This window comes from Delphinapterus leucas, chromosome 13 (genome assembly GCF_059928025.1).
Source record: "Delphinapterus leucas isolate spDelLeu-1000000601 "Yukka" chromosome 13, BTC_Dleu_Yukka2, whole genome shotgun sequence".
Taxonomy (NCBI): Eukaryota; Metazoa; Chordata; class Mammalia; order Artiodactyla; family Monodontidae; genus Delphinapterus; species Delphinapterus leucas.
The window spans coordinates 57,368,256-57,388,731 of NC_143141.1; the positions used below are offsets into that span (position 1 = coordinate 57,368,256).

Below are 20,476 nucleotides of genomic sequence, written 5' to 3' on the forward strand. Positions count from 1 at the left end.
TCCATATTAATCCAGAGCATTTTTTCTCTAGTATATATATTAGAAGAATCATTTTTGAATTGAGGTTTTTATTAAATTTGCAAAAACTCAAAGAACTCTTCTCAATAAACATTTACTACAGTAAGCTTATCATTTAAAAGAAAGGAACACTATTTAGAAGCTATTTAATTTTTTGGAGTTTTAGTATGTACCAAATTTATAGGAACCCTCGAAACATTACTGTTTTATCTTTTTCCCTCATATATGTAAACAGAATGAAGTCAAAATTAACCAGTGATTCCTCCTCTGGAGTGATTAAAAGAAAAGTAATGTATTGTTGTGTTTGCTAATAAAAAGTCTGGACTTACTTTGAAGTTATCCTACATTCTATTATGCTATAATGTGGGGGAAAATATTCAAGGAATATGGAAGGAAAGACTGTTCTAGCTAATAAGAGAACTTCATTCTAGAGAGGCCACCAAGGAATCTGTCGTGATTGACAAGCATTCTAGTAGAGTCTTACTTTTCTCTCTGTCTTTCTCTGTCTCCTTCTGTCTCTCTGTCTCTGTCTCTCTCTCTCTGTCTCTCTCCCTCTCTGTTTCTCTCTTTTTTCCTATAGCAGTGTTGAAGTCAGTCAAAGTATATATACAAAGCTGAGTGAATACCAGTTTACCCAGTACAGGGGCTATTTTTTCAGGAAGTCTAACTCAAACCAGATGTTTTGCCTAGACTCGGAGTTTGTTGCTGCCAAGCATCTCATCAGAGGTCAGAGTTCTTGGCTCGGGGCCCTGCTAGAATTCTTTCACAAATTGCTATTCGGTGAGGTTTTAATCCTAATGGAAAGAATAATGTGCTTGTAAAATCTGCAGTTATTACAAACACAGTATACATATTGTGGACTTCAAATGACTACATATTTCATTCCCATAAACAGGGAACGCAGATGAATGCCTTGTGTAATAGCTTTAGACATTCTAACTAAAATCTAGTGTACAGTTTATACCACATTAACCATTTGCATTTGTAATACCCCAGTAAAAGTAACTGTTGTCTTTGGGTGACAACTGGTTACCAACTCATGCCCACCCCCCGCCCAACAATTTTTTTTTTTTAAACAAGCTCTACAACCTCATACAGCTGTTTGAACACAAGAATTAAAAGCATTCGGAACTAAATATTGGATGCTCTCTTAGGAAGACCTATGGATGCTGTAGTACTAAGTGAAAAAGTTCTTAAAGTAAAGCAAAAGGTACTGTTGTGCCAAGGCTTAACTATCACATATTTGGAAACATCTGTTAAAACTGAATTCATTTACTCAAATTCAGATAAAGAGGATGTATTTTCTCTTTATAATGGAGAATGTGTGTAGTATATAGCTGAACATGAGTGTAGCTCTTTTGGAAAGATTAAGAGAGATTAGTGAGAATTATTATATCTCTGCTTAATTTTATATACAAATACTGTTAGATGTTTATTTGAAGGCTTTGCTGTTGTTGAATCTGAGCCCAAGAGAAATTCTCAGGTATACAAAGGTGAGTGAAACCAGGGAATCACTATTTGGGCTAGAGATAAGTCTGTTAATGAGACCATACCTACTAAAATTAAATAAATCTGCGTTTGGGATAGATGTGTGTTAACATTTGTGTCAACAAAACACAGAAAGTCCAAATTTCTGAAAATGAGAGAAATTGAACTTTTTTATGAAGTAAAGGAAGACAGATTCTAGTGTCCCTGAATTATCTCATACCATATGAAAGCACTTTTTGGTTTGAACAGTTTGTAGCATTTATTTGGGGTTGGGAAGTCTACTTTCTAAATACTGCTTTTTTTGTTTTCATATTTAAGTGACAATAATATGGGGTACAATAAGTAAACAAGATTCAAACAAGTTCTCTAAATCTTACAACTAGATAAAAATGGGTCAACTGTGGGAGCCCCCAAAATTCTAATAGAACCTTATGGTATGGGTAGTGCCTTTTAAACTAGTTTTGATTTTACCTTTCATTTCTGTACAAGAAAATCAACATTGATATCATCTTTACTGCACAGACAATTGCATTGGTATTGAGAGGAGTCATCATTTCTATGAACTTTAATTCTCCTATTAGCTGCCAACAAATTAAAAAAAAAGATTTGTTGAAATGTGTGATGTAAAAAAGAAAATGGGAGGGTGTTTGTGTTGTATCACTTTCTTCAAGTTGTGGAACAATTTTTTAAAGTTATTTTCTGATTAATCTTCATGCTATCTTATGCCTCTGGAGGTCTAGCATGGTGGCAGATCTTCTGTAGAGTTATTTTCTAATGTGCATCTCCCTGAGTAAGTCCTATCTCCTTTCTATATAAACTCATAGTATATCATATTTACTATGTTATTTAGTTTCACTTTATTACATCATGCTTATAAGGGAGTTTTTCCTGGAAGAAAGGTGCATATTAATGCATGGCATTTTTATCATCTTTGACATTCTGAAAAGTGAAATAATGTTTCTTTTTTATTTGTTCATAAACTATAATTGGTGGATTTTCCCCCCATAAAGTCAGGTGATACCCTCATCAGTTTCTATAAAGAAGTTGAAATAAATGTCAAAACTTGAGGCAACATTTCATTCTGTATGGCATAATCATTCAAGTGCAATTAAAAGAATAGTCTGAGACTGTGATCAGTTAATGAGAAGCAAACAATTTCATATTAATGAGTTCCCATTTGCCAATAATTCTGTCATTTGTAACTTGAATCAGTCATCACCCCTGCAAATAGCCCTTTCAAGACATTATTTGCAATTTTGTCCTCTGTTTTCTGTCCTTGATGTTGTGAAAATGGCCGTCTACTGTTACAGGAATGAAAAGAGATCCCATTCAAACATCTTTTGTGTTTCCACTTTCAGTGAAAAATGTTTTTCAAACCTGCAGCTGGTTATTTCTGCAGGAGTTCCCACTTATGCTCAGATTTGATTGACATTTTGAAATGGCAGCTTTTCATGAAAAGCTGTTAACTTGTAGAATTCAGTTATGGTACTAAGACAGACTGACTTTGTTCTGTGGCTGGGACCTGTCCAAGCTAAATAGAACCCTGCATCTGAATTTAATAGTGCTACTCAGCCAAGATAGGGCACTTTTGCCTTTTTTCCCCCCTCCAAAACTCTGATGCTTCTTATGTGTTCTAAAACTAACTTGATGGATATTCATCCCAACATCTTTCTGTTCTATAATTGCTTTTATTGACATATATAGTCATTCCCTTGTTCCCTCCCTTGAACATCTAATGGACTAGGACAGTGCTTTACTTTATGATGCTAATTGAGAAGAACTTATTTTGCAATTAATGTTACAGAGCACAAAAAATTTAGGAATATTGCTATTGTTTCTCCCAGTATAGAGGATCTAACATGTTTGTAAACATGTTGCTACAAGGACTTATAAATTCATTCATTATGTGAAAATATTTTGAAAAACATTTTGCATATACTATACAAATATAGTTTATTAATATTATTTATTAATTTACCTAACAAATAATTATACCTTCAATTTCAAGGGCAATATACTATAAACCGTAGGGGTCACAAAATACATGATTCCCGCCTTTAAGGAACTTTGAATTCAGTATCTTCTTATTATAGTTAACTGATAATTAGTGCTTCAAAATGCAATAATTTATTAACATCTAATAGTAATGATTTTTAGTTTTTCAAATGCGTAGCTGTTACTGTATTTGATTTTCATATAACAGTCTTATGAGATGAATAAGAAAATTTAGTATCCTAGGCCTGTGGGTTTTTTGTGTCTCATGCTATCTGTTGGGAAATGGAAAACTCTGGTTTCACTTCCAGATTTTTGGGCACTACTTGTTGTGCTATGTGGAGCTATTAACCCTAAATATCTATACGTGATACCTGGTTTCACCTGTCTTAAGACAAGGAGCTGAGACAGGTAATCACTATAGATCCTGATCACTTTTATGAAGCTTTGATCTTTACCATCTCAGCTCACACCCCTGCACATTTAATTTAAATAGCTGATTCAGGGTGATTATACAGTTTGTATTAACTGTAGCTGGCATGTTGCTGCTGCTTTACTTTTAGGTACATAGACTACATTCTGTAGCATATACACAAGAGTGTGAGCTAGTGCTGGACAGTATGCCCTCTGAGAATGTTGTTGTAAGATTCAGTGTTTTAACTTACAGCTCTGAAACAGAGAGAAATTCAGGGTTGATATTGGTTGAAATTATTGGCTAAAATGATAATTTTGATATTATCCCTAAATTTCAATATCTCACCCTGGTTTTGCTCCCCAATAACTTAGATAATTGAAATAAAACCATACCATATCCATTTGTATTAATATAGAAGATTTCAGAGGATCAATACATTATAACACATTATTAGTAAAATAATATAACTTTTTTTTTTTTTTTGCGGTACGCAGCCCTCTTACTGTTGTGGCCTCTCCCGTTGCGGAGCACAGGCTCCGGACGCGCAGGCTTAGCGGCCATGGCTCACGGGCCCAGCCGCTCCGCGGCATGTGGGATCTTCCCAGACCGGGGCACGAACCCGTGTCCCCTACATTGGCAGGCGGACTCTCAACCACTGCGCCACCAGGGAAGCCTTAAAATAATATAACTTTGAGGTCATAGTGGCATTAATTTCAGAATCACTTTTTAAATAAGAGTTTAAATTCTTTTCCCCTATTTTGATGATGTGAAAGGAACAATTTTGGAATCTTAATTTGCCGTAAGTGTTACGAATACTCATAGACCCATAGTTGGTGAACAGGTAGCCAAAAAGGCATTCCTCTGTCCTTTTGGGGGAATGTCATCCTTTGTAACTATTTCAGTGTACAGATTGACACTATGTATAAAGGACCTTAAATTGTCCTTTTTTGTTTTGAACAATTCTTTTTTGGGCATTGTATCCCAAGGAAGCAAGTTAATTTAAAATTTTATGCATAAACATGTTCTTATAGTATTACCTATAATAATTGAACTGAGAAAGAAAAGGAAAATGTTCAATTAGAAAAAAGACTGGATTTAACTAAAGTGTGTCTATATAATTGAATAATCTACAATCATTTAATGTTGTTTCCAAAGAATCTTAAATAAAATGTTCAAATAGTCAGTCAAAAAGCTGGATTTGTACTTGTATTACGGAAGAAAAATATACCTAGGAAAAGTTGAAGGAAAAATCCCTAAAAGTTGAGTTGCTCTGAATGATAAGATTGCGTATATTATTTTCTTCTCCTTTATGCACCTGTGCACTTTCCTAATTTGCTATAATTAAAGCATGTATCTTTTATTTGCTGGAAGAAAAACAGGTTTATTAAATGAGAAACTTAGAAAAAAATAGTAGTGACACATTGGAATCTAGGAATCCTGTTTTCTAATTTCTTTCGGTGCAGCTTGAGGGCTTGAATAATGGTTGTAGTTCACAAGGTGAAAAACAATCACCTATGGGCCATATTCCACCAGCAGAGGATTTTGCTTGGCTAGCACTGGAATTTTATTTTACCTTTTTTGAAAGAACTTTAAATATATTTATTTATTTATTTGGCTGCACTGGTTCTTAGTTGCAGCACGCGGGATCTTCGTTGCGGCATGCAAACTCTTAGTCGTGGCATGTGGGATCTAGTTCCCCGACCAGGTAACGAACCCGGGTCCACTGCATTGGGAGCACGGAGTCTTAGTCACTGGACCACCAGGGAAGTCCCTGGAATTTTAAAACAATTTAAGTTTGGATGCCTTTAGGAGAGGGCACAGTCCTCTCCAGTGTACCACCAGCCCCTACCCATCTCTGTCTCATTCCTGGCCTGATTCATACATTTATGTAACCTCCCAGGCCTCTGAGATGCAGATGTTTTTATTTGTACAGCTTTGTGCCTAGTGCTGAATTCTTCTGTCAATAGTAGAAGGTCCACTTCGGTGCTTGGGTTTTGGTTTTGGTTTTGCTCACCCAGCACGTGATAATAGTGGTAGTGGTGATGATGTTGATCATAAGTTACCATTTGTTGAGCCCTTAGTATGTGTCAGTCTTATAATAAAACTAAAATTAATCATGTAATCTAATCTTCACCGTTCTACAAGGCTAGGGCTGTTTCTCCCCCATCTTTTTTATTTATTTATTTATTGGCTGTGTTGGGTCTTCGTTGCTGCTCACAGGCTTTCTCTAGTTGCGGCGAGTGGGGGCTGCTCTTCGTTGCGGTGCACAGGCTGCTCATTGTGGTGGCTTCCCTTGTTGCAGAGCACGGTTTCTAGGGCGCGCGGGCTCAGTAGTTGTGGCTGGCGGGCTCTAGAGCGCAGTCTCCATAGTTATGGTGCACAGGCTTAGTTGCTCCGCAGCATGTGGGATCTTCCAAGTCCAGGGCTCGAACCCGTTTCCCTTGCGTTGGCAAGCGGATTCTTAACCACTGCGCCACCAGGGAAGTCCTCCCCTCCAATCTTAATGAGGAAACAACTGAAACTCAAAGAGGTTAAGAATCTCCTAGTAATAGAGGCAAGATTTGAAGCTAGGTCTCCTTGGATTCAAAGTCAGTGCCATTAATAGTTAAGTTGTATGCATAATGATTATACTTTAGCATCACTGAAAATCTTTAACCATCCTGTTTATACTATTGAGGAGGGGACTTTACAGTAACAATTGCCATTCTTGATTATGCATGAATGGAGAAAGGGTTTTTAGTATTATTCTTGGTACTTTATTAAACAATAAACCATGTTAATTCATTTTTAGTTTGTAATTTTACATTATGTGTTAAGATATAGGGAGGAAATACTGGTGTATACCATGAAAACTTGGTATAAACGTTCTTTATACTAAGGAATAGTATACCTATTTCTCATAAAATTCTGTTGACTTCAAGTATGTTAATTCTGATATACTCAGTTTCTGTTACATAACATATTCAGGAACATAACGTAACCCCTACAATAACCATCTAAGTTTATAAAAACAAAGCTCTCTGTTAAATACTTTGATATACACCTTTCATAGTACTATATACCTAATGCCTAATATCTTAAATATGTTTTGTTTTACCCTTTGGTTTTCTTTTGAAAAAGAAACCAATGTGGGGGATTCTGATTAGAGGTAGAAAATTGGTTTCTATATGGAACAAAAAATATATGCTCTCCAGAATGTGTAATAATCTCATGAGGGTTAAGTCACTTAACTTTCATATCTAGGAAACATGATGTGCCATTTAAAAATTATTTGCGAGTGATGGGAAAAGGAAGAAAATCGCAGAAGTAACCTTTGCTTTAAACTCTTTAGGGAAAGGGTGTTCATTAAGCAAGTACTTTTATAATAAATATAACATACATTTATAAATATCTTGATGATAATTTTATCATAATTTATAACTTTATAAATACTTTGATAATGAATACACTTATTATACTAATAGTACATGGAAAGTTAGAAAAGAAGACAAAGCAGTAAGTAAAATCCTACCACCGATGGGTAACTGTTCAGAGGTGTGTAAGAGGTAAATGTTCTGAGTTTGTGCATGTCGAAAAGGTATTTTATTCTTACACTTGAATAATATTTTCACACAGTGTATAATTTTAGGTGGTTGAGATAATTTTTCTTCAGAGATTATATTGCATCCATTCTATTGTCTTCTATCATCTGGTGGTATTGGTGGTGATCTGAGTCTGATTTCTTTGAGCGTGACCTTTTTTTTGCATCTTCGTTTATAAGCATGGGTGCTTGTCTTTTTCCATTCTTTGGGCTGGATGCTTCTTGTACCTTTATATTCTGAAGATGTCCTTCCACTCTGGGAAAATATCTTGTGTTCTGTATTTGATTTCTTGTCCTTTGTTTTCTCTAATTAAGGTAGGAATGGGACCTCTTAGATGGAACCTCTGTCTCTCTTTTCTAAAATTTTTGGCTCTTGATTTTTGTCATTGTCTTTGCTCTGGTGGAGCCCTCAATTTTATCTTCTAGTCATTTTATTTTAAATATTTCATTTTGGTAATCATTTTGAACTTCTAAAAAATGTTTTCTTGTTCTCTAATTCCCTTTTTACGTAATATTATATTCTTATTTTTTGTTCTTTTTATTTTTTTTTTTAGCTATCATATTTTCTTTGATTTTCCTAAGAATACACACCAAAGAGATTTTCCCCTCTATCCCCATTCCTCCTGCTTTTTTTTTTTTTTTGGTCATTTATTTTTCTGTTTGTTACCTTGATATCTCTTAGGACAGAGACTTTTTCACTTTCTTGGGAGAACCTTGATGATCTCTTCCTGTGTAAGGATATGGCTTCATAGAACTGAATGGAACTTTGCTATATGCAGGTAGAGTTTGTTTTATTAGCAGGTTTTGCTTTATCATGATCTCTTGAGGGGAGGTAGCTATTCTTAAACTGAGGAATGTGTACATGCCACATTTCAGAAGACTTTTTCCTTGGGGCAAACTTTTTAGTTTCTTTAGTGAAGAACCCTGCATTTTTTCTTTTTTGGTGAGAGAAGAAGAAGTAAATATTTGGCTGGAAAGATGGAATAAATATTTTGGATGCTGCTTTTGGTGAATTTGGAGGTGTACCGGGTTGAGTAGCGTCTCCTCAAAATTCACGTCTACCCAGGACTTCAGAATGTGGCCTTATTTGGAAATAGGATCCTTGTAGGTATAATTAGTTCAGATGAGGTCATACTGGGTTGGGGTGGGCCCTAATCCAACAACTGGTGTCCTTGTAAGCAGAGAAAACAGACACACAGAGAGAACACCATGTGAAGGTGGAGATAGAATGTGAAGTGATGCAGCTGCAAGCCAAGGAATGCCAAACGTTGCCGGCAATGCTGGAAGCTAGGAGAGAGGCATGGAACAGATTGTCCCTCAGTTTCCAGAGAGAACCAGCTGCCAGCATCTTGATTTTGGACTTCTACGCTCCACAACCGTGAGAGAAAAAACTTCTGTTGGTTTAAGCCACGCAGTTTTTGGTAATTTTTTTCGGTAACCCTGTGAAACTAAAACGGGTGTGCAGCAAACAAGCCTTAATGACCTGACCAGCGTACTCACCAGAGCTTTGAAGCATCTTTTGCCTCCTAGCCTCTTGCATTTGAGGACTGTACACAAGAATTTCAAAGGACCAGACCACACATTTGAAAACTCAGACTCGAGAAAAGGATTCCCAGTCCCTAGGCTGTGAGATTTTAGGTTTAAGGAGTAGGCAAGGATCATTTCCTCCTCTTGTATGAATAGGGCCTGGGGAGACTCAGTCGTGTTATAGTGTAGCAGAGCTTTTGTTTCCACTCTTGTTATGCTAGCTGGCATTTGTGGTTGGGGGACAAATCCCTGGCCTGATAAAGAGGACTGGGCAGTCCGGACTTGCATTTCCAGCACTGGGGACATTTTGAAGTAGTGGCGTGATTCACCAGCCCAACTTTCTGTCAGGTTTGTCTTAAGCACTGGACTACTCCTTCCATGATATTCTGTGCTGAAGGCCATCTCCTTTTGTGTGAAGTCAGCTTGCTGGGAATCAGTCTATGGCATGTTAACTCTTACCTCTCTCAGAAGGCAACTGTTTTATAGTCTGACTTTGAATTAACACTCCAGGTTTTATACAATGTGATCTCTGACATATCCCAGGACAGAGCCTCTCTAGAGGTTCTGCCTGACTTAGGGCAACTCGTAAGTCCCCCTCAACTGGGTCCCCAGCATGAATGCATCAGCTTGCAACTTCCTCCTTCTGCCGAAAGACACCTTGAGGAAAACGTTGTCTTAGCCACTGAACTTTCTATAATAGCAGGTACATCACAGAGGCTTAGGAAAGGAAAAAAGCCCTGGCCTTGTTTCTTTTTGAACTACCTTTCCATTTTTGTTACACTTTCCGGGGGAAAAGTTGTAGAACTCAAGCCTTTAAATTCAATCCCTGTTGAGATTGGAAAAGTTTCCTAGGTGAGTTATCAATAATTGAAAAGTATGTCTGACTTTTAGTAATAGCCATTATTAAAACAAGCATGGGCCCAGGCATGGATTTAAGTCACTGACAACGTATGGTTTTCTGTGCCATCTATGTATTGGTTTCTGTAATGTGTTTCTAACTTCATGCATTGGCTTGACTAGCACTAATTCCTTTTCTACTTTTTCTTTATTTCTAGGAAGGTATTGCTTCTGTAGATTTCACATTGTACAGAGAAACTCACCTCATTGTGACCCCTAACCTGTGTAGTAAATCCTCTGAAATTAATTTTGGTTCTTTCTGATCTGTGCCCCCCACATGACTTCCCCCAGATTTCATTATTAGATTCTGACAGCCTTTTAAATTTGTAAGTGCCACAAATTTGTCACTAGAGATGAATGGGTAAAAAGAAAATTCCTTGCAGTAGAGGATATGGGTAAAATATTTCAAGCGACGGATCTGCATCAATAATGTTAATGTTTATAGGGTGATGAAAACCATATAAGTCTTAAGCCAGAATCTTGTTTCAGCTGAGTCTCAGAAATTTTGACCACAGAAGCCAAGGCACATTCCATTTATTCCAACAACTGTTTTTTTAAAGTTCTTTCCAACTAACTGAAAGACAGTTGTCACTCTTGAATGCCTGAAACCTTAAATGCTTTTTCCTACTATCTTAGTTAAAAGCAAGGGAAATATTGTCTACTATTCCTGAGATGCCTCTTGTCTTCTTTGAGTTCCTAAAATGGAGAACAACTTTGACAGCGTTATTTTGCCCCCATTTTTCATGTTCATCCCCTGGCAAGGTTTCTGAGAAATTTCACTCTGTTTTTTCTAGCTGACTTCTGGCCTCGCTTTCATGCCAGAAGGTTGCTTTACTGAACACGAAACAATCACAGAGTTGTAGATTTTCCTTGTTTCTTACTGGTACCAAAGGAGTTCCCCCAGTAGTTCCTGTTTCTGGTGTAGAAGAGCATTAGTATTTGGGGAACTGAGAAGGACAATCAAAGGAAATACAGAAAAAACATAACTGAAATTATTCTCAATATGATTCCAGTTAGCATATGTATATTATTATTGTTATTTTAACTAAAAGAGAAAGATAAGAACTCTAAACCATTATAGTATGGTCTTTGGTCCATTTATTTGCATAATATTTGATATTTTCTCAAAAAACATATTAACTGGAAAAAAAAGATTCATTAAAAACTAAGCTATTATAAAGTTTCCCTGCTAAATTAAAAGTAGTTCTTAGGTTAGGAAAAAGAAGAAAGGAATGTACAGGAAAGAAAAATACTAAGATTAAAAATTACCACTACCCCACCTCCATTCTAAGCCTGCACAGAAGGTTTCCTGACTGTCGGTGTTCTTTACCAAAGTCGTCTGGAAGTGATACCATAACAATATAGTAAGCATGATGATTTTACAGTGGAAATTTCACATTACAAGAAGCATTATTTTATTACAAGTTGATTTGAAGACAGGTTTCTTAGAGCGGGCTGTTACATTACATTATCCTAAGTCAATAATAATAAAATAGTTAGTCTTTATGAAGTACTTAATAGGGATAGGATGATATTACCCTCTCCTTTTTACAGTTGATGAGAGTAAGGCAGCAAGATGTTATATGACTTGATTGGTCTTCCTCATTACCTTTCATTCTCATTTGTTTCCTAAGGTTAGGATAGCATAGGCTCTGCAGTCTAGCTGCCTGAGTTCAAATTTTGGCTTTACCATTTACTAGCCTACTGACTTTGGGCAAGTTATCAAGTTTGTCATAGTCTTTGTCATTGTCATCGTCATCATCATTCCTAGTGTAGAATTGTAGTCTGTTAGCACTGAAAGTTATCTAAGGACTGTCAAACCCAAACCCCTTAGTGTCTAAGGAAACTGAAGCCTAAAAAATTAGGTGATTTATCCATCACTAGCTAGTGTTTTACTTACAACTAGAGCAATGATCTTTTAACTTTTTTTTAATATAAATTTATTTTATTTATTTATTTTTGGCTGTGTTGGGTCTGCATTGCTGCACATGGGCTTTCTCTAGTTATGGCGAGGGGGGCTATTCTTCACTGAGGTGCGTGGGCTTCTCATTGCGGTGGCCTCTCTTGCTGCGGAGCATGGACTCTAGGCGTGTGGGCTTCAGTAGTTGTGGCTCACGGGCTCTAGAGTGCAGGCTCAGTAGTTGTGGCGCACGGGCTTAGTTGCTCTGCGGCATGGGGATCCTCCCGGACCTGGGCTCGAACCCGTGTCCCCTGCATTGGCAGGCGGATTCTTAACCACTGTGCCACCAGGGAAGTCCCTGATCTTTTAACTTTTATGTCCTTTCTACTTCAGGCAGTTTCTATACTTTTGATTTCAGAGCCTGATAAAATAATTTTTTTAAAACATCTGTGGTTCTGGTAGCCTGTCTCCAAGATGGCCCTCAATAATCCCTGCCTCTTGGTACTGACAGTCTGGTGTAGTCTCTTCCTGCGTTGTACTGGTCTTTGTGACCATAGGATATGGCAGAAGGAATGGTATATCACTCCTGAGACTAAGTTATAAAAGACACTGTAGTTCTGTCTTGGATGCTTTCATTCTCTTGGATCACTTCCTGTGGGGGAAGCCAACTTCCATGTCATGAGCAGCCCTGGTAGATACTCATATGGAGAGGAATTGAGGCCTCTGGCCAACAGCATATGAGGAACTCAGGCCTTCTGCCAACAGTGATGTGAATGAGCATCTTAGGAACGGATCCTTTAACCCACTCAGGTCTTCAGGTGATTTCAGCCCCAGCTGACATCTTGACTGCAACCACATCAAGAACTCTCACTGAGAGTCAGAACTACCCAGCTAAGCTGCTCCTGGACTCCTGACCATCAGAAACTGTGTGAGATAATAAAAGTTTGTTGCTTTAAGCTGCTAGATTTGGGAGTAATTTGTTACACAGCAGTAGATAACTAATGTAGTAGAGTTGTGGAGAACTGACATGTTTCCAAACTTTTTCCTTATCACAAACAAGGAAAAGGGAACGGACTATTTTAGTACCAAAACAGTAGGAAACTCATAATTCTATAGTAAAGGATGGTTGCTTAGATTGAATAAATTGATCTTGTTGAAAAACTTTCACATTATTCTTTTTCTCATTTTGTTGTTGATCACTGAAAACTTTGTCATGAACTGGTATTTGGGAACCATGGTACTTCATCATACTGTGTTTCTATTAGTAGCTTTCAACTTTGCCTTTTTTTGTGTCCTCAGGTGTTTGCTGAATAAAGGAAAATTTGTTGTCTTTTGAAACGTGGCTACAGAAACACCAAACTGAGGAAACTCAGGTTGTAGTTATTTTTCGTGGTAGAAGGTATATTAACAGATAAAGTTCATCTGGGTTTAGATTTTCTCATCTGTGAATTGATGGGTTATACTATATATGATCTCTTATAAACCTTTCCAGTTCTAAAATTTTGAGATTCCAATGGAAGACCTTTGGACGTCATTCTTTTCTCCTTCACTGTTTGCCAACAGAAGGGAGGTGGATAATCATAAAATCTTTGCTTTTTCCATTTTTAAAAATGCAGTTGTTTACAATCAAAATTGGAACTTGATCAGGACTAATATCATTACCCAGGAGAAAGAAGGAAAACTGCCAGTGGCTGGAACATACTCCTTTTCCTCTGACTCCAACTTGTGGATACTTATGTCCCAAACTCTGTACTTACTGTGCTGCTACTGTGAAGGAACCAAGCAGGAATGGAAATGTCTTAAAGTTTTCTTTGAGAGAGATTTGCATCTGTCATTCATAGCTGAGCTGGTTAGGTGACAAATCATAATTATTTTCAGTCTGTCAAGTAAAATGCTACAGTGGATCCTTCTTAGTGACAGAAGGATAGAAAAATTAGAGGGAAAGTGAAAAGGAGAAAGTAAATTATAGTTTCATGATAGAAAAGACTAGTGTCCTGTCAAAGTAAGTTGCCATGTTTCTTCAGAAATCTCCTTTTTTTTCTCTTATGCATAGACACTGTTACCATTTATATAAGATTTGTAATAAGAACAATGTGATACAGAATTTTAAAAACATGTCTATTTTGTCAGAACATTTTTCATCATGATAAGCCTTATGAATGAAGAGAAAATATCTTATAAGCAAAAAAATGTATTCCTGATGGATACAAAGCTTTCCCTTAAAAAATAAAATAGCTGAAGTCAGTGGGGTTTTGTTGCAACCCAAGTAAGAGAGCTGGAATTTGCATTGCTAGATCAACTGATACTACTTATGCGAAACAGGGGGGCATGGTGTTTAGAGCTCCAGCTCAAGAGATAGACCCTTTGCATTCAACTATACCCTAGCAGTGTGACATTGGGCAACTTACTTAACCTCTCTGTGCCTGTTTCCTCTTCTGTAAAATGGAAATAATAATGTAACAATAATAAGAACCACAGGGTTGTGAGGATGAATTAAGTTAGCATTGTAAAATTCCCGATACATATTATAGTACCCAATATAAATATTTTCTGGTGTTATTACTACAAAATGGGTTTCCTTATACAAGGATTTTGAAGAACTTTGACAGCTTAGTATAGCTTCTCTGTAACACTTTGTATTTTGCTCCCTTGTGGTAATAACAACTGTACCAAATTATGAAAATTCAACTCTGTCACAGACATTTACTTACGAAGTACCTGTCATTAAAGATTACATACCTCACCCAATGAAAATTACTACATGTACATAAAAAGGAGTCTGGAGGCAGCATTTCTTATAAAACAAGTAGGTAGTTACCACCTTCTCTTCTTTTTTAAAGATGAATTTCAGAATTATTTGCATATAGGAACTGCAAAAGGTTTTTGTTTATTTAGCTATTTACAATATGCACATTTCCGCTTCTGTTCCTTGATGTTGCCAGATCCTCTTCCTACACTCTGCCTCCCTCTCAAGGTTTTCTATGTTTATTATGTTCCTCCCATTTGCGTGCTAGACAGTTTATACTTAGAATGCTTCACCGCAGATCTCTCCCCTGAACTCCAAACTTCATATATCCACCCACCAACCGGAGCTCTCAATTTAGAGGTCTAGTAGACCTCTCAAACTTAATGTGTCTAGCAAAGAACTCTTGTCGTCCCTCTACTAACCTCCCTGCCTCCTCCAAATTTGAAATGAAAACCATTAACCTGTTTCTCTTTCATCTTACCCTATTTCTATAATGGCATCATCATCCAACCAAATAGTAAAGCTACAAACCTGCTCTCATTTTTTAAAAATCACTTTTATTAAAATCCTTGAGTCTCCCTTTTTTTGCTTTCTCACCCCCAATATTAATTTCATCTACCTCTTTCCACCCCAGCCACCTGACTCTAGACAACCGCCATCTCCCTCTGGATACACTGAAAAGTCTCTTACCAGGACTCCCTGTTTCCACTTTTGTCTTTTGTCAATTCATGTTCTGTAGCATGCTTTTTTGAACATGTGTGTCAGATCTTGTCTCTGTTCTCATTGTAGTTAGAATAAAATTCTAACTCCTTGCCATGGGACCTATACGATCCTTGTCTGCTTCTCCAGGCTTATTTCTGACCACTTTTGCCGTCCTCATTGTGTTCTGGCCACACTGCCCTCCTTTCATGAACACTGTAGTTTGTTCCCACCTCAGGGCCTTTGCACTTGTTTTTCTTCATCCTAGAATAATCTCTCTGGCTCTTTCCATGACTGGCTCCTTCTCATTCCTCGTGTCAGTTTTAATATATTTCTTTAAAGAGTAAATTTCCAGTCACCCAGGTAGCCACTTTTAACTCCTTGGACTATCATGTTACTCTATTTATTTCCCATATAGCATTTATCACAAGTTATAATTTTAATTTGTTTATTTAATGATATATGCTATCTATGTGTTTGCTGCTGTACTCTCAGAATTAATTAGAACAAGGCCAGGTACAAAGTAGACACTTAGTAAACATTTGTAATGTTTATTGACTGAATGAATGAATGAATTCTTATAGAAAGTTTATTTTTTATTTGCTTGCTTTGGGTCTATTCAGGGCACTTCTAAGCTCATTCGTGGTGTTGGCAGAATTCATTGCCTGGCTGAGTGACTGAGATCTCCAGCTTTTTACTAGCTGCTGACTGTAGCCCGCTGTCAGGTTCTAGAGGTCACTCACAGTTCCTTTCCACATGGCCTTCTTCAGCATGACTGCTTATTTCATCAAGGCATTAGGAGAATCACCTTTCCTCTATAATGTAACCTAATCACTGGAGTGACAGCCTATCACCGCTGCCATATTCCACAGCTTAGAAGCATGTCGCAGGTCTTGCTCACACTCAAGGTGAGGGGATTACACAGCGAGTGAACAAGAGGAGGTGAATATCACGGAGGTCACCTCAGGGTCTGTCTGCTACAGTAATTAATGATAAAGTGTTGGTTTTCTTAAGTGATACCTGGGTCAAAGTGACTTTTAAAGAGAGTGAAGCTTACTACTTCTTCCCATTGGAATGGGGGACTTTGGTTGATTCTGAAGTTTTCCATTCAAAACAGCAGATACTTATTACAAACCTACTCTTATGGACGAAAGACACTCCTGCCTCAAAGAGAAGGAAAGAAGTTTTGTTAGAATATTATAAAAGGGAGGCACGTAAAAGAAGACAGCTAGACCACCTTTCCCTCCCATTTCTTCTCAATATCAGAAAAAAAAAAAACTTTCATACTAAAATGGAAATAAGTTGCTAATTCACTTTAAAACCCAATTTACTTAAAATAAACTGTCAGTTCTGAACTGAGGTTTACTCCAACAGAATATTCCCCTTGGTGGTTTGAGGAATGAATAAGATGAATTATTTGCACTCTGGTCTTGCTTGCATAGCTGATCCTATAAGGACCAGTGTTTAGTTCTTATGCCCTAGAATTCTTTCCTTGGTAAAGAAGAGTTAGGAACATCTGTCTCCCACTTCTAAATTATAGAATTCTCTAATTTGTATTTTCTTTAACTTTATGACCTAACCCTTGTCCATGGCCTAGTTACTCTGGGGGTCAAATGGGTTTGATTTTGCCCAATTCTGCCATGACTCATACAGGTACTTTGGGGAAATGAGTCATTATACTACACTGAGCTTTAAAGAAAAGATTATGTCTAAATGCAACATTTTCATATCAAAAAGTATTTTCTTCCCCAAACCCATTAGTTGTATCAAGGTATGTATCGAGGTATGCTTTTTGACCTTTCTGCTAGAGGTGCCTAGTCAGTTTCTAATCATGTTGACTCTGAGATTGTCTATGGTAAATAAATGGATTCCCATAAATGAGTCTTACAAGTCTTGACCTGGGAGCTGGTGAGTCAGGACTTTCTTCCTAAGGGTTTCTTTGCGTTCTGGGTCCAAATCTTCCAGCTTCTTTGGTCTTCTTTTATTATATGACAGGATGCTTGTACTTTAGCTCATGTTCAAAATGACAGAAGCTTAAGTTTAACTCAATTCCCAGGAAAATAAATACTTAAGCTTTTCTAATTAGAAGCATCAGCGATTAGTCTGTGAGTAAGGTCTGAGTTAACAGGACTCTTTATTGACCTAGAAACCTACCAGAAACTATTTGCCAGAGGATTTGGTGGCTTGGAGTGAGAGAGCCTGTGGCCATGGTCAGTCTTAACATGTTATGTTAGGGCATCTTAGATTTTCATTTTAAAATATCACCTTCTGAGCTTGCTGTTGATTGACTCCTGCTAAAAAAGTTTTTCTATAATATGAATTTAAATTGTATTGCTGTAATGCCCTCAAGCAATTCCATGTCACTACTGTCTCTTTTTATTTTAAGGTAACTCTTTTTTCTTAAACCAAATTCCCAACTTCAGCAAGAAGAATCCAAAAGCAAAACTGCTAGAAATTTGCCCCTGGTGTTCCTCCCTTTATCCAATTAAGTTGTAATTTATTGAGTACCTACGATGTGTTAAGAAGCATGGTGTTAAGAAGTGGGAATGCAGAGAAAAGTCTAAATGGCCAGAAAACTCACAGAGAGATCCTCAATTAAACCAGTTTTCAAGGAAATACACATTAAAACAGTAGTGAGTGCCTACTATGTGCTAAGATACAGCAATGAACAACACATAAATATTTATTAACTTATACACACAACAAACCTGTGTGAAGGAGATGATAAGCACTATGGATAAAAAAATAAAATAGGCAGTGGGGTTAAGAGTGGTGTGGGGGGCAGAGTTTTGGATCCCTGTCTTCACTCCCACCAGCGCAAGAGGCTAGGTGTAGAGTAATCATTTCACGTTCCGTGGAGCCCTGGGCTCTCTGTTGGCATAGTCGTGTAGAGGCAAGGGACTTGCAAACAAAAGGGAACCTTACTTTACCGTATTAACCTTCTACCCCCATGGAAACACATTGATGTGGATCCTGTGCTGGTGGTGTCAGCCTCAGGTGTGATTGGGGAAAATTTACTGTGTAATATTAATGGACTGGAAGCCAATTCATATCTGGCGGCATGCGTGGCCACGAATGAGTAAATGTTATGTGTATTTGGGGACAGAAAATGTATCTTTAGAACTTATTAATTAAATATTAACAAGGAACCTAGTTTCTACCATTTGGGCAGGAAAAAAACCTTTTTTATTACTTTGCATTAGTACCTCCTTTTAACGCTAACCCCTGTCCCTCACCCCCAAACAGTTTAAACACCAGGCTGTCAGAATTTATGTGCAGAAGGATTTCTCTCCCTCTCTCATATATGTACCATACAAACAATAGTTGCAGATCAGACTTCCTACATACCATGTTTTAACTTATTAGAAGGGAAATTTCCCTCTTGTGGCTAATCTTTGCACCCTAAATTTTTCTGAAGTCCATGTTTATGACTAAGCTATAAATCTATAAAAATGGAGATTTACAGTGGAAATGTTGACTGCTTTGTATTATGTTAGGTCAAAATGTCTAGCTAATTGGTATGCATTTGTTCGTGCATATGTCCTAAGCCAGAATTATGTTTTAGCCCAGGCCCTGTACATGGCCACACATGGGACAGATAAGTGTGGCTTAAGTTAGATGTGTTAATGTTTTTCTTTGTTTACAGTAAATTAGATGGTGTGAAGCACTGGTTTGTAAAAGCCTGTGGGCAAGGCAGACATTTAGGATTTATGGACCTTTACTTAGCCAGTATTGCCCCTATCTTTCTTCCACCATGTCGACCTGTATCCACTAGGGGACATAGGAGCACCTACTAGAAGATGGAATGAAAGCCTGACTAGATTAAAATTTAAACACTGGGCTGTTATGATAGCATATGAAAAGACTCATTTTTTAGCTTCGTGATTCATGAAGAATTATACATTTTGTTTAAATTTTAGTCATCATGGGAAACTTCTTAAGGCAGGATCAGTATCTTATGTCAATAATTATGGAATGATGGCCAAACAAGCAGCTAACTAGCATGCTTGAGCCATTTAACTGCATGCTTTTTTTCATTAACTGAGTTCCCATGTGGTCTACTAAAACTATGCTGAGAATATAGAAAAGAATTACCTTTTGGGTTCAGGAGGTGAGCCACCTTGGGAGGACCTCTTCTATCAGATTCCAAAGAACAAAAACCCCAGACACCTGCTCTAGAGTTATGAATCCTGAGAGAGATCTATAGTTAAGGTATCACCAGTCCCTCCTAAAATGATTATCTGGTCTAATTAGTTTCTAGTTCAGAAACTTAAATTGGATTTTTGTTTATTTATAGTTTTTTTTAAGTTATCATTTACATACAGAAAAGAGCAAAGTGATACACTGCAATGAATTTTGACAAATGCATAACCCACATCTGTGAAAATGTAGAGCATTTCTATCATCCCAGAAAGTTCACTCCTGCCCCTTCCCACACACAGAGCACTGTTTTGATTTTTTGCAGCACACATTAGTTTTGTCTGTTCTAGAATTTTGCATAAATGACAGTATACAGTTTGTATCCCACTGGACCCAAGTTCTTTCAATTCATCCATGTTTTTGTATGTATCAGCAATTTGTTCTTTTTTGTTGCAGAATAGTATTCCATTATATGAAAATACACATTTTAAAATCCTTTCTCCTATTGATGGCCACCTAGGCTGTTTCTAGTTTTTGACTATTAATGAATAAAAATGCTATAGACATCCTTGTATAAGATTTGGGGGGGGGGACATAGTATAAAATTTCCCCTTAGGTAAACATTTAGCAGTTGAATTGCTGCAAGTGTTTTGAAGCTCTTGAAATGATTAGGTAATACACATTTTCTCTGTTTTGTTTGATATTAATATAGCTGCTTTAGTCCTTGTAGTCTTAATGTTTGCGTGATACATTTTTTTCCATTCTTTTAATTGTAACCCATTTGTTTGTATTTATTGTGTCTCTTTGGGACAGTATATAGTTATATCTTGATTGACAATGTTTGCCTTTTAATTGAAGCATTTATGTCATTCACATTTAATATAAGTATTAATATAGTTGAATTAAGGTCTACAGTTTTGTTGTTTCTTTTCTTATTTGCCCCATCTGTTTTTCTATCCTGTGTTTTTCCTTTTCTGCCTTATTTTGGCCAAAAAAAATTAAATAATTTTTAGCTTTCCATTTTAATTCTTCTATGGACTTTTCACCTGGACTTTCATGCTTTTTTTTTTTTTT

At 37.0% G+C, this 20,476-nt stretch overlaps 1 protein-coding gene across 4 annotated transcripts in view; it reads left to right on the forward strand.

Annotated features, from left to right (window-relative positions):
• The window catches only part of SRBD1 (S1 RNA binding domain 1), a 229,588-nt gene that overhangs the window by 151,886 nt on the left and 57,226 nt on the right, over positions 1–20,476 (forward strand). The gene's annotated exons all lie outside the window — the stretch shown is intronic.